Raw genomic sequence first — 14011 nt, 5'->3', positions numbered from 1 at the left:
TCGTCGGGGTCCGGTTCGAGGGCGACGTAGGTACACTACGGGTGCCGAGCGTCAAGGGCGTAAGTGGGAACCTTCTGCCTGCATGGAGCTAAGTACAGATCGCGCTCCGCTTACCAAGGGGCTTTACATTATTTTAATGCCTTTTTGTTTTCCTTTGCTCTGCCAAATTACAGGGTGTGGCGAATACGCTTCCACCCCCCTCCTGAGACCCATGGTGTTCATTCCTAACACCTTGAAAGTGAGACAATTTTAACTTGATCGCGATCTTTTCATAACATTTATATTGATCGCAAAGTTGATGATCTTCTATGAAGATTTTCACCTTTTTTATCCCTTAGTCACTACTAGTCTGTACCACGAATAGTACACTACACCTCTCCTAGCTCATGTGAACCCGGGGCTAATAGGTGGTGTTAACCATAGCGCTATTCTACCACAGCTAGAGTGTCTTTCACCTCTGGAGCACGATATTCACTATAAAATCAATGACAACCAGGAGTAATTCTAAATGTTTGTCTTGTTCTACTCGTATGTCTCTGTCCTTTTATCTTCCAGGTGCAGAAACGATCAGTAGAAGCCTCCTAAACCAGGAGTAATTGGGAATAATTCAACTATTCCTAATTTTTTTGCACTTTTTTCACTTTTTATAATTTTCACACTCACGTCCCTAGGTAAGGGTGGGCCTTAGTGTGCCCATACCGCCAGGGTTTATCACACCTAGTCCTGATGAATTGCCTGGTAAAGTAACACCGTTTCGATGGCAAGAAACATGTTGACTACTCTTTAGGAACCCACCACTCAATTAAAAGTGGACTGTTTCCTCACATATTTTAACATCTTTTGTCTTTAGTGATCATTTAATAAAATTGTTAGATACACTACTGACTTTTTAATACCCTCATCACTCACTAAATTTCATTTGCACTCAACACGCCCTAAACTCACCATCCCGCTCCGCAGTAATCCTGGCGTTGCAGCACACCAAAGAGACACTCGGTCTCTTTGGTGGGGCCCGATGATGAAGCAAGTCATCACTAGGTGGTGAGTGAGGGCCTTCTTAAACATCCCAGTGTGGCTGTTTCTGTGCTCCCTAGAACGGCTTAGCCTTTTTCATAGACACTCTTCTTTTGTTTATTGTGTACAAACAACGCTAGCCACCGAGCAGCCAGCCGAACAGACCGCAGTTATTCACCCACCCTCAGGTAGTAGACCAGTTCTAATAACATTGCCAGGAACCATTGAAATCGAATTTAAGAAAACTACTGCAACTCCAGTTGAATCGGCTTCAGTCAATACTCAGGCCCCGAACAAGACTCGTAGAAAGAAAAAAAGGAAAGGAAGAAACCGTTTTTTAACGGATGCAAGACTTAGCAGAGAAGCACAATTAAAGTCATCCCCTGTAGTAACGACCAGTGGTCTGAAATCCAAAGACATTGAACAACTTCCACTTTTGCACAAGGACCCAGAAAGTCCTCTCCCATCGTCTCCAGCACTTCTGACAAAATCAACAGAAAGTGCCATCCAGAAATCTGGACCGAGTGAACCCAAACAGAAGCTTCCTTAACCAAGAACAACTCAACCAGCACATAATACTGACTCAACAACACTTGAACACACTCCAATAATAGAAACTAAGGACAATGTTACATCTAACAACGCGGAGTTAATTCAGCAATCAATTAGAAGATTGAATAGCAACATAAGAGTATTGAGGATGGATAACCATCAAAGTGAGCAACCAAATTACCCAAATACGGAACGCCGAAGCCGTCCCCCCCAGTCCGTTCAATACGGCCATGAGGGATCATCAATAACAACCCAACATCAGGACAGTCCGACAATTATCCTCTTCACTCCTGAATATATGTCCCGAAGTTGGGATGACATACTGAACAGGGGAAACATATTAAGACTTTTGCACTCGGTTACAAGTCTAGAAAACATCAGTTCCTCTGACCTCATGCAAATAGAGTTTCAGTCAAATAACGACTTGCAACGCTCAGAAACAACAAAAGCAACCTGGAATTCCTTTGAGATAGCTAATAAAATTATGGAAGAAGAAGCAACGTTCCAAAAATGGGGGATAGAATTGAGACTTGAAAAGCAACCTCGCTATCCAACGCCTTTTTTACCCCTCATTAGGCCTTCGGCGCGAAAAAATATCAACTCAGTACTAAAGGGAGCTAGGAGTAATTCCCCAAGGGCGTACTCCCAAGACACAAAAACACACCTACCTGAACAAGATCAAAGGCATAGTAGCCACATTTCGCCAGACACTCTCCTTAATTGAAAGTCAATTCAACGAACAATCAATATAACGAGTGGCGCAAATTGACAAAGGGGAAAAGACTTTGTTAATCCCATACAAAAGACCAGGGAAATCAGCGTTTGCTCCTGGAACATCAATGGCATAGTCATTAAAAGTAACGATCCAGAGTTCCTAAAATATCTGAACTCATTTGACCTGCTACTGCTCCAAGAAACTTGGGAAGAAAAGGCATTTGAGCAGCAAGGGTTCACATCTTGTTGTATTCCAGCAAATAAAAACTCCACCTTTGGACGAAGATCAGGAGGCCTGATGTTCTTTGCTTCAATAGCAACAATAGGCGAAATTATGTCAATAGAATCTCACATACCTCCTCCTAGTGCAATACAGGTGGTAAACATTTCACTTTGGTTACAGAAGCAGTCTCAAGAAGTAATAATAATCAATACTTATATTCATCCTAAACAGAAACAAAAAGCGGTCAATGACCTGGTGAAAGCCCTGGAAAAAATAATGGAAGAAAAGGACTCCGACTTAATCATCTTGGCAGGAGACTTTAACATGTTCCTTGTCAGCGCAGACCAAGATAACGATCTTATCCAAGAACTGAATGATGCATGGGGTGTGCCAAGACAAGGCACGCTAAAATCAACGAAGCACTCAAAAAACTTACTTCGACAACTGCAACAACTTAACCTAAGATCCTTGAATGGGCATTATGTCGAAAATGATCCACCAGTTGCTACTTTTCATTCCAACAAACAATCCTCCAACCTTGACTACATGTTTACATCCTTAAATATGCTTGGCTGGGTAACAACGTTCAAAATAGGGACGAGTGACCTCAGCGACCACTTGCCTCAAGAAGCTACAATAAGAGTTAATTTACAACTGGAAACTGATTCACACATAGGCTTTGACATTGAAGTTACTTCAAATCTAAGGTGGCTTCGGTGCAATGCCGATAACATCGACTCCATAAGCCTTGCAGTGAAAAATCTTTTCACTCGAACTGCCAACTCTTCAACTAAGTTGTCAGAAGTTTGGCAAATCTTTATACAAAACATCAGTGAGAAATTGCTAAAAACTTCGCCAAATTGCTTACGTCAAGGGAAGGGAACTTCAAATAAAATACAACCTACCCCAGAAATGAAAACGCAAAAACTGTTAATAAACCACACATTGAGGCAGATGCGAAAGGATCCAACAAATTACGACTTGCAAATTGTCTTACGGAAAGCAAAGAAACTGCTAAAATGGAAGAAATGGGAAAAACAGAAGCAAAGAAATGATGACCTATGGGCAAAACTTCTTTATGAAGGAAAGCGTAAAAATAGCTCTAGGTTCTGGCAAATGATTAAAAGAATAAAGAATCCAGAACATCTCGGCCTAAATTCAAACATATCAGAGGAGGTATGGACAAAATATCTACTTAAGCTCTTTAATAATGAGGATAGTCATGAAGACGCGGCAACAAAATAACCCAGCATAGAAGTTATGAGGGCTAAAACAGAAGAAACAGACAATTACTACACGGCAACAAGGACTCAAGAAACATGTGAGAATGGGGCCATGCTCCTACTTAAACTTGACAAACTAGTTTCGGAAGCAAGTTCTTCTCAGTACATTGACTCTGGACAACAGATGACTGTGCCAGCCGACATCAAAAGGCAAATAGCAAGGGGGAGACCTACAGGAGCCCCTGGACCAAACGGCATTCCACCAATGTTGTATAAATCGGACGCGGAATTTTGGAGCATATCACTAACACCAATATTCAACAGCTTAACCCCTTCCGTGCGGGCGGTTTTCCCCGCCCATGCTGACTCCGCCTTGCGCGGGCGGAATCATGACGGAACGGTTCCGTCATCCGCACAGCTCACCCGTAGTGCATGACGGAACCGTTCCGTCAGCAGCATGGAAGGGGTTAAGGAATACCCAGACTCTTCCTGAGTCCTGGCATGGGTCAGTTATCAGCCCAATTTTCAAACATGGCAGTAAGAAACACCCAAAAAACCATTGTCTTATTGCACTCATAGACGTTGAGGCCAAGTATTTTGCAGGAACCATCTTGGAGGAGCTAACGTTATGGGCATCTGAAAATTCTGTAATCCGATCAATCAAACGGGGTTCTGCAGGGGCCAAGGGACCACAACCAACATCATGCCAATGACCTTGCTGATGGGAGCAGCAAACGAGATTAAAACATCCCTACACCTCTCGTTCATTGACTACACTGCTGCATTCGACCATGTGGATCGCAAAAAACTTTGGCAGAAATTTGACACCTGGGGAATACCTAAACACCCCCTGGATGTGCTAATACTACTCCATTCAATTACCCTTTCCAACCTGCTATATGCGGACGACATGGTACTGATAATTTGGACACCCACGGGCCTCCAGCATCTCCTGAATGTAGCTCACACCTTTTCAGTAAAGAATGCCCTGCAAATAAATTTCAATAAATCAAAGGTTATGGCTGTGAATTATAGGAAAAAAAAGAGAATTAGTTGGCACTTAAACGGAGAAGAATTGGACCTGGTAACTACTTACAAGTACTTGGGTGTAATTTTTGACTCAAAAAACACATTTAAACCACACCTAGACTGCTTACGAGGGAAGGCAACCATGACCTACTTGGCTATAAAATCGTTAAAGGACAAACTTCCTGATCTAACGCTTAACCCTCTCCTCCAGATCTTGCGTGCAAAATTACAGCCGACCCTTACATACGGGAGTGAACCCCTTCATGGGAAGGACGCCGCATTATTGGACATAGTCATAGCCAACTCATACAGGGCCCTTTTTAACTCCCAAGATACTTTTCACCTGCTCAGATCCGGCTGGAATGTGGTATTCTTAAACAAACACTAGAAAGGCGGAATGCGTATGTAACCAGCTGGCATAAGATTTGCACTGCCGAGATTGGCTCTTTAAGTGCCAATGTATGGGAAGAGCTGCTTCGGCATCATAAATCTTCAGCCGGAGACTATTTACTTGACTCACTTCAAGTCCTAGGTCTGTCTGACGCCTGGGATACCTCAATAGACCTCCTGTCCTTCAAAAAAGTTGCAAAAAAATCAGCTTGCATCATTTCAGCAATTGAGGACAAGAAGGCACTAGCAAACAGAGCGCACGGCTGGATCACGCTCGGTGATTATGGAAGAACGCAACCACAAGCATGCCTCAATATTGGTATGAAAATAAAAATCAAAGAAAAGTTTCTAAAACTACGCCTCGGTGTAATTCCTGTACTCCCACATTTACCACCCAGGGAAAGAAAAAACTTCTCACAGCAGTACCACCTGTGCAAAACCGGCAAGGAGGACATTGTCCATGCGATTTGCACCTGTGCAAAACCGGCATTCGGACATGCAGGCAGGCTGTTAAACTGTGTTTCAACTCCATCAACACTAAATTAAACTGCAAGGTCGTAAAGTTTTTTGATTTAGTAGGAAAAAAACTTAAGAGCGCATGATGAACACTGGAAGATTTTAAGGATAATCATGAACTGATCAGAACCAAACTCTTAATCTGATAATATTGAGCACAAATGATTTTTTTAAATCACGTTTACCAATGTTTTATAACTATGTAACAATTTTAATTAATCATGTACAAATAAATGATTACTTTACTTTACTTTACTCAACCATCCTTCCATACGTATACCCTTTCACTACATTCATCCTTGCACTCTAGCCATCTTCCCTTTCACTCATCCACCTACCCTTTCCCTCAGTAATCCAATCATCCATCCTTTCTCTCATCCTTCCACCCAACCACTCATCCATTTACCCTTTCATTCACCCATCCACTCACTCATCTGTGCTGTCACTCATCCATCCACCCTCCCTTTTAGTCATCCATCCATTCTTTTACTCATCCATCCACCCTTTAATTCTTCCATTCACCTTCCCTTTCACTCATCCATTTACCCTTTAATTAATCCACCCTTTCACTCATTCAGCCATACTTTCATTCATCCATCATTTTGCTCATCCATCCACCCTTTCACTTATCCCATCCATCAATCCATCGACCTTCTTTTACTCAGCCATCCATCCTTTCACTCAGCCATCCACCCATTCCCTCATCTATTCCCACCCACCCTCCCTTTCACTCATCCATTCCCACCCACCCTCCCTTTCACTCATCCATTCCCACCCACCCTCCCTTTCACTCATCCATTCCCACCCACTCTCCCTTTCACTCATCCATCCTTTCATCCATTTGTTTACTTACCCATCCACCCATCCATTCATCCACACAATCACCCTTTCATCCACCTAACTTCTCTTTCATTCATCCATTCTTCCACGTATCTGTCCATCCACAATTGTATCCATCATGCTTCTAATCACCCTTTCACTCACACACCTACACATCGGTCATTTCACTCACTCAACCAACCACTCACCCTTCACATTAAGTAGAGCCCAAATCACGAACTCCACCCACGCCCCTGGGCCTAGTGCTGAAATTGAAACAATGAGTTCAGAGGCCCAAAGTTTTTCGAAAGCTGGAGTGAAGGATACCAAAGCTGCCTGGTCTTGATTTCACCTCCAACATACATGTCAATCGACCCGCATCAGGCGGAAGACTCTTGATTCTGAAAGCAAAATGTGATTTCCTTTTAGCGGTCTCCTGCCTGAAATTGCCTCTGCTTCAATAGAAGTCAATGGGGAAAATGCGTTTCCCCGATTTGTTTTTCTAAACCTCCATTTTCCTTTATTTTAATGGTGGCAAATACACTCATACCTCTTTATACCGCCACCTTACACTTCTGTCTCTGTATCTCACGCTTCCAAATTATTTTTCATCCCCCCTTTCTCCCTTGTCGTTGTATTTCAGCCGTTAGGGCGGGGCCATCCTGCTGGCCATCCCTGTCAGGGAGGAGTGTTTATAAGTATTTAACCACGCAACAGTTGGTGTTGTTGCACTAAGGATATTCTGCTGCATACCTAATTACTTATAAGGTCCTAAAAGCGAGACCTATTGGCTATGCCAATGCTTGTTTTTCTTGCTTTGGCTCAAATTCTAACGATGGAAAATAAGAACTTGTCCCTACAACTGGGCCTGTGAAGCAAGCCATGTCTGAGACCACCTATCACCTTTCTGATTTGTGAAGTTCTCTTTCTGAAGTCATGACCTAACAAAATAGCCCAGTTTTATGGATAACTGCTTAGAAAATGATCAATTCACGTTGACATATATAGAGCAGATGTTTCTACATTGGTTAATAAATGTCCTTTCTCACCGAGTAGTGTTTTTTCAGTAAATACTGTCGAGTCAATTGGCCGGGAGAAGACGTCTGCGGCTTGTGAGTAATACAGCGATAATCTTCAGGAACTACTGCTCTCTAGGCACCCGCGCTCTTTCTCGCCAACGAGTCATCCCTATTCCTCCCCTTTAATTTTAATAGGTGTCCTTTGCAGTCGTTTAATGAGTCTTTGTTCTGCATTCTTTTACCTGCAATAACCTAATATCCTACAAAACGATGATGTTCGTGAATCCGATCTAATCCTATTCATCATTGTGACACTGAAGCTGCTGTATTGAAGGTAGCGTGGCCGAGCGGTCTAAGGCGCTGGATTAAGGCTCCAGTCTCTCCGGAGGCGTGGGTTCAAATCCCACCGCTGCCATCATTTTTTTATTTTTTTTATTTTTTTATGTATTTGCTCCCGTGCTAAAAAGTCCTTGTTTTAAGTTATACTCCTCTTTACATTAACTTTTCTCTACATAAATTGCCATACGGTTGTCAGTGTGGAATCCAGGAAGTAGTCCGATTTTCCCATTGGATGTTTTGTATTGTAAACATTGCAAATAAATATTGTAGGGAAGCCTCTCCTTATGTTAGTAAATATTGTTGTTTTCTGAGATTGTCATTAACAAATTCTAGTAAAACAAAAATAGTTATTCGTAGTCGGCAGGATTCGAACCTGCGCGGGGAGACCCCAATGGATTTCAAGTCCATCGCCTTAACCGCTCGGCCACGACTACTTCCTGTATGCAGCTAGACGTTGAAACCTTCTTACATAGAAGCGCAGCAACAGCGGTGCAGAGTATCAGTGTAGAACTGTTTTAAGTAGAATTTCTAACTGTGTAACCGGGGCGTGTCTCTATGCATCAACCAAATTCGGCTTGTGTTAGTTCCTAAGGACTTCTCCAAACATACGTTTGGGCTACACACCATGAAATGGATACTGGTTCATGCCGGTGACCACGTGATAATCACCAGCCTGTCACAGATCTTTGTGGAACAGGAACAGTAGGACAGCGGACAGGCATAGGCCAGCAGCATATGCGAAACAAGAATTTACACAGGCTCATCCAACAAGCATTGGCAAGGCCAATAGGTTTCGCCTACGTGGGATCTATTGACTTTGGTTGAGCGTAGTGTAATAGAGTGGAGTGGCATTATGTAGAGTGGCATTGAGTAGAAAGGCACTGTGTGGCAAGGAGTAACATTGTGTGGCATGGAGGTATTATGTGGAGTAGAGTGGAATTTTGTTGAGTGGAATCTTTGTGTGTAGTGGAGTAGGGTGACATTGTGGGGCGTACAGTGGCATTGTGGGGGGTTGAAAAATGTGGAATTATAGAGCATTGTGTAGGCTGTACTGTAGTGGCGCTGTGTGGCATGACAAGGCATTGTGTCATGTGGAGTGGCACTGAGTGGAGTGGCATGACGTGGCATTTAGTTGCATTGTGTGGAGTGAAGGGGCATTGTCTAGAGTGCTTTGAAACTGTGCCAAGTGAAATTGTGTGATGTAGCCTAAAGTGAAGTGGAAATGTGTGACATGGTGTGGAGTGAATTTGTGTGGTGTAGAATGGAGTGGACCTGTGTGACATTGTGTGGCATGGATTGGAATTGTGCGGAGTGGACGTGGGTGGCATTGTGTGGAGCTGAATTGTGTGGAATGACTTGACATTATATGGTATTGTGTGGAAGTGAGTTTTGTGAATTTGTGTGGCATGAAGTGGAATTGTGCAGAGTGGAAATGTGTATCATTGTGTGGAAGTATATATACAGCATTGTATAGTGTGAAATGGCATTGCATGGAGATCAGTGAAAATGTGAGGAGTTAAATTGTGTGGTGTATACCCTCACGTGCTAGGGCTGTGGATCTCAAATATAGGGGATCTGGGTTCGAGTCTTGGCAATGACGCTCAATATCCTGTGATTCTGGGCAAATCATGTAATCTCCTGTGTGTAAACGTAACTGGTGCTCATGTGAAGCACTCTGATACATTCGAGTCAGGTTTGTGCTATATAAAACTCTGGGGGGAAAATACTGGAGTGGAGTGGCACTGTGTGGAATAGAATTAGGTTGAATAGAATTGTGTGGAAAGGTTGACTAGAGCGAAATTTGAAATTATGAGGCAGAGAAAGAGACAGAGTGAAGAGAGTGAGACGTCGGACTGTCCTGATTACTTTTCCACAGGGACCTTGGGAAATTGTTACTTTGTACAGACCTTGAAATGACTCTGCAGAAGTTCACTGCCCACAGTTTGTACAATAACAATACCCACAGAGTTTGCAATATAACAACCCCCACAAACACACAAGAGGTTTGGAAAACATAAAAGATAGGAAAATCCCAAAAATGGACAATACATTTAATGGAAGAAAATTGCACGTATCATGAGCCACAAATATGCACATGTATCTAGCCACATGAACACAGACAAAATCTGCATATTAGCACACAGCCAATGTATGCACACTATACATGCAATCATCAGAAAAAACAGCAATCCAGAAACACACACTTTCCTATCGATGAGCGAGCCTCACTTACAATATTTATACCACACCTACACCTCAGGTGAGCATCATTAAACCACCAACCAGCTGTAAGCAAGTCAGCACCATAAGTAACACAGCCACAGGCAGAACAACTTTTCCATAATGTCAGTGACATTTTTTGTGGTACTGTCCCTCATCCCGAGAAGCAACACAGCAACCCGAGGAGGAGAGAGAGGATGCATCGACAAAGGACCAGTTTGTTCAGTATGTCTGAGCCAGGGTACATACCCAGAGATCTGCAGGTTTCACCCGGATGTGAAGAGTGGTTGGAGTTGTCACTTCAAGAGCAAGTGCAAAATGTCCTTAAGCTCTTAGAGGATCTCAGTCAGTGGTCACTTCACAGCCCAAGACAACTTGCAGCTTTATCCAGCTGCAGAGAACGGTCCTTGTGAAGGCCTGTGCAGGGGATGCTTCCACATGTCCAGGGCAGTGTATGCTAGTATATCAGTGCACATGTCATGCACTGTGATGCCATGTGTTGTGTCAATAGCTGTATAACGTCTGAGTTGTCATGTGTCTGACGCCACACAGTTTGATCGGTACAGCACACTCATGTATGCTGCTATCGCTATTTGAGGTGTAGGCCTTCCCACATGTGTGGTACAACAACAAAAAATGTCTCCTACATGGAAACATCATGCTTTTTGCATTTATATTATGTAGCTGTGTCAGTGATGTTGTTAGCTATTAATGAATGCAGCAGTGAGCTGTGTGTCCAGAGTAGGCCATATTAACCATTATAGTATGTGATCCTTTTAGTAGTGGGCTGTGTCATTTAGCCTTGCAATGCTGAATGGTAGGACAATGTTGGAGGGTAGTATTCCACTGTCATGTAAGCTATAATGACGATCGCTGTCTCAGTTGCATCCAGGGCTGGCTCTAGGAGGATGCGACTGGTGCTGACCTGGACATTCTCCACAGCGGGCAGCATACAGGCAGGTGAAAAACAACAGAGCACGGGAGAGAAACACCACCCCCCCTGCCACAAAGGAACAGGAGTAAGAGAAGAGTATGGAGGAGGAATCCTGCTCCACTGCAGGGGGGTCAGTGATACACATGATCATAATCTAGATGCCACTGGATGGTAGAACACTGGAAAGTGAGGTGGGGGTTCTAGGTGTCGCCACATGCCAGGAGGACAGCAGGGAGGAGGGCAGTTATTCACACTCTGCCTGACACCCATATTATATGGTACACAGACAAAATATCGATTTTTAAATATCGATATACAAAAATATCGAAGTTTAAATATCGATGGGACAAAATATCGAAGGTAAGTAATATCGACAGTCTTAATATCGATATTAGTATGATATCAGTAATATCGAAGTTTTAAATATCGATGTCAATAATATCGAAATAAATAACTTCGATGTTACTAATATCAATTTTTAAATAAATTTAGTGTATATTATATTGTATTTATTATGTTTTATTATTTATTTTTAATGTAATTTAATTAAATATTGTCTTTTACTACTGTAGCGGGTTGTGGGTTTATAGGGGAATAGGGTGGGAAGTAATTTATTATGTTAAATTAATTATTAATTAGTAGGAATTATTAATTAATTAATTGAGAAATAATTTTTAAATAATTTTAATTAATTGATTAATTGATAAATATGTTCTGTAGCGGGTTATGGGTTTATAGGGAAATAGGGTGGGAAGTAATGTAATAATAATTAATTAATTGATATATGTTTGTACATATTTTAATAAATAAAATAATTGGTAATTAATTTATATTAATTAGTTAATTAATTAATATAATTTTGTACATATTTATACATACATATTTATAATTATTAATTAGTTGGTAAATAATTAATATTTAATTACATTAATTATAGTAATTTTTTTATATATAATTTTGTGTTATTCTTAATTAATTAATTTGGAAAAATAATATTAATTATTAAATTAAATTAATTACAGCTAATGTGCTAATATATTTACTTTATTGTTATTGTTAATTAATAATTAATTGGTAATTAAATAATATTAATTAATTTTGGGTAAAGGAGTATTTTTAGGGTTCAGGGTCAGTTTTCAGTTTTTGGGTAAAGGGGTATTTTTAGGGTTCTGGGTCAGTTTTCAGTTTTTGGGTAAAGGGGTATTTTTATGTATTTAAAAATTATTTTTACATTATTATTAATACATTTAAAAAAACGATATTTTTGATTCCGATATTTTTGTACTACGATATTATTTTTTCGATATTTTTGTACTTACCTTTATGAAGATAGGATTCCGATATTTTTGATGTCGATATTTTTGCTCCGATATTTTTGCATTTCGATATTCTGTCTGTCGATATTATGTCAGACATTCATATTATATACCTCCCCTGTGTCCCTCTGTGTGCACAGAGCCTGGCACCCTCTGGGCTCTCCTCCCTTTGACCTTTTGGGTGCAAGCACTCAGTACATGGTAACTCTCCAGGCTCCCCTTCCCGAGGCCCCTCTTATCAGACATACTGTTTGCTGACAACCCTATTTCCTCCCACTATGTCTGAAATGAAATGAAAAGACCATTTATAAAGCGCAATTTCTACCCTAAGGCATCCTAGCACTGCAGACACACGGGTGCAGGAAAAAGTTAGGAACTATGCAGGTTTGTTGAAGAGCAGAGTTTTAAAAAGCTTACAGAATGGGAGCAGATTGGGCTCTGCCTGCAAGTGGAGGGGGCACGCACACTTTGCTTGGTACCTCTTTCGCCCTTCTTCCCTCCACATGCACCACTATATGAGCAGAAAGTGCCTGGCATCTCTCTGGATCACCCTTCCTTTTGCCTTCGCCCTGCACCTGCTGCGTGTTTCCGCTGCTGTTTTGGTTTGCACTGAGTTTTATTTCTCTGCACCTTGGTCCGGTCATCTGCTTTTGCCCAAGATCTGCAGGGTTTGTATGTGGCCAGGTTTTTCTGTGTGACTGCCTGTGTGCACTCTGTATTTGCAATGCATGTTTGCCTGCGGACTTAGACCACTGGTTGATAAGCCCCCCCCCCCCCTCCCCCTCCCCCCCCAAAGATCCACTTGTTTCCGAATCAGTTAGTTTCATATCCCCCTTGCGCAGTCTGGCAAGCGCAGCCTGGGATGCGGGCGAGGAAGCTTCACCCGTCCCTTAAAGGTGCTCTAAGTACACCTATGGATCATGGAAGACTTGACAGATGAGAAGACAAAAGGTAAGGGGAAGAGGTGTGGCGCAGCAGCCAGGGCAGCTGATTCCGGGACGCGGGGGCTCACGGTTCGATCGCCAGCGACAGGTTAGCCCAGCACCATGTGACTTTGGACCATAGCTCCCTTAATCTTCCTGACAGCCCCCAGCGCCTTGACACTTAGGGGTGATTGTTTGCGCTTTACAAATACCGGATTATAATTATAAGTAGTAACAGTATATTTTGTAGCAACCAGGATAATGTGCTCCATGGCAAAACACTTACAAGGTTCCAAAGGCAAAACATATTGGCTATGACAATGCTTGTTTTTTTGTTGTGTTTACATGAGATCTAGTAAACAACGAAAGCTGTCACACTAGACTTCTGCACATTCCCACCATGTGTGCTCCCATGTATTCTCCGCCTGTGTCGGCTTGGCAGACAGAGGTGGTCCTGGAGAACCATGATTTCCACAGATTTCTGTGCTGACAATAGTGTTTTGTAAATCGTCAATCACCAAGGCGAACAAATCAGGATGTTTATTAAGCATCAGAGTGGGAGGGTCATAAGTGTCACCTCAAGAAGGCACCGAATGGAGAAACAGAGGCAATGGATGGAAAACAACAAGAGAGGGAGGAAAAAAGACACAAACAGAAAAAGAGAGAAATCACGAAAGAAGAAGCTAGATTATGGAGAAATATGGACACAGAGAGTGAAAGAGAACGACGGAGAGAGAGAGAAAGAGCAGGGAAGAGGTGACGAGAAGCAGGGAGAGACAG

At 42.1% G+C, this 14011-nt stretch overlaps 2 non-coding genes across 2 annotated transcripts; one reads left to right on the top strand and one right to left on the bottom strand.

Annotated features, from left to right (window-relative positions):
* The first annotated feature begins 7832 nt into the window (after positions 1-7832).
* On the top strand, positions 7833-7914 carry TRNAL-AAG (transfer RNA leucine (anticodon AAG)). The gene has a single exon. It is a non-coding gene; the product is annotated as a tRNA-Leu (tRNA).
* A 276-nt stretch (positions 7915-8190) lies between these two features.
* TRNAS-UGA (transfer RNA serine (anticodon UGA)) lies at positions 8191-8272 on the bottom strand. The gene has a single exon. It is a non-coding gene; the product is annotated as a tRNA-Ser (tRNA).
* Positions 8273-14011: the final 5739 nt, after the last annotated feature.

This window comes from Lissotriton vulgaris, chromosome 12 (genome assembly GCF_964263255.1).
Source record: "Lissotriton vulgaris chromosome 12, aLisVul1.2, whole genome shotgun sequence".
NCBI lineage: Eukaryota > Metazoa > Chordata > Amphibia > Caudata > Salamandridae > Lissotriton > Lissotriton vulgaris.
The sequence above is the reverse complement of the archived record's forward strand: the minus strand, read 5'-3'. Positions and strand labels throughout refer to the sequence as shown.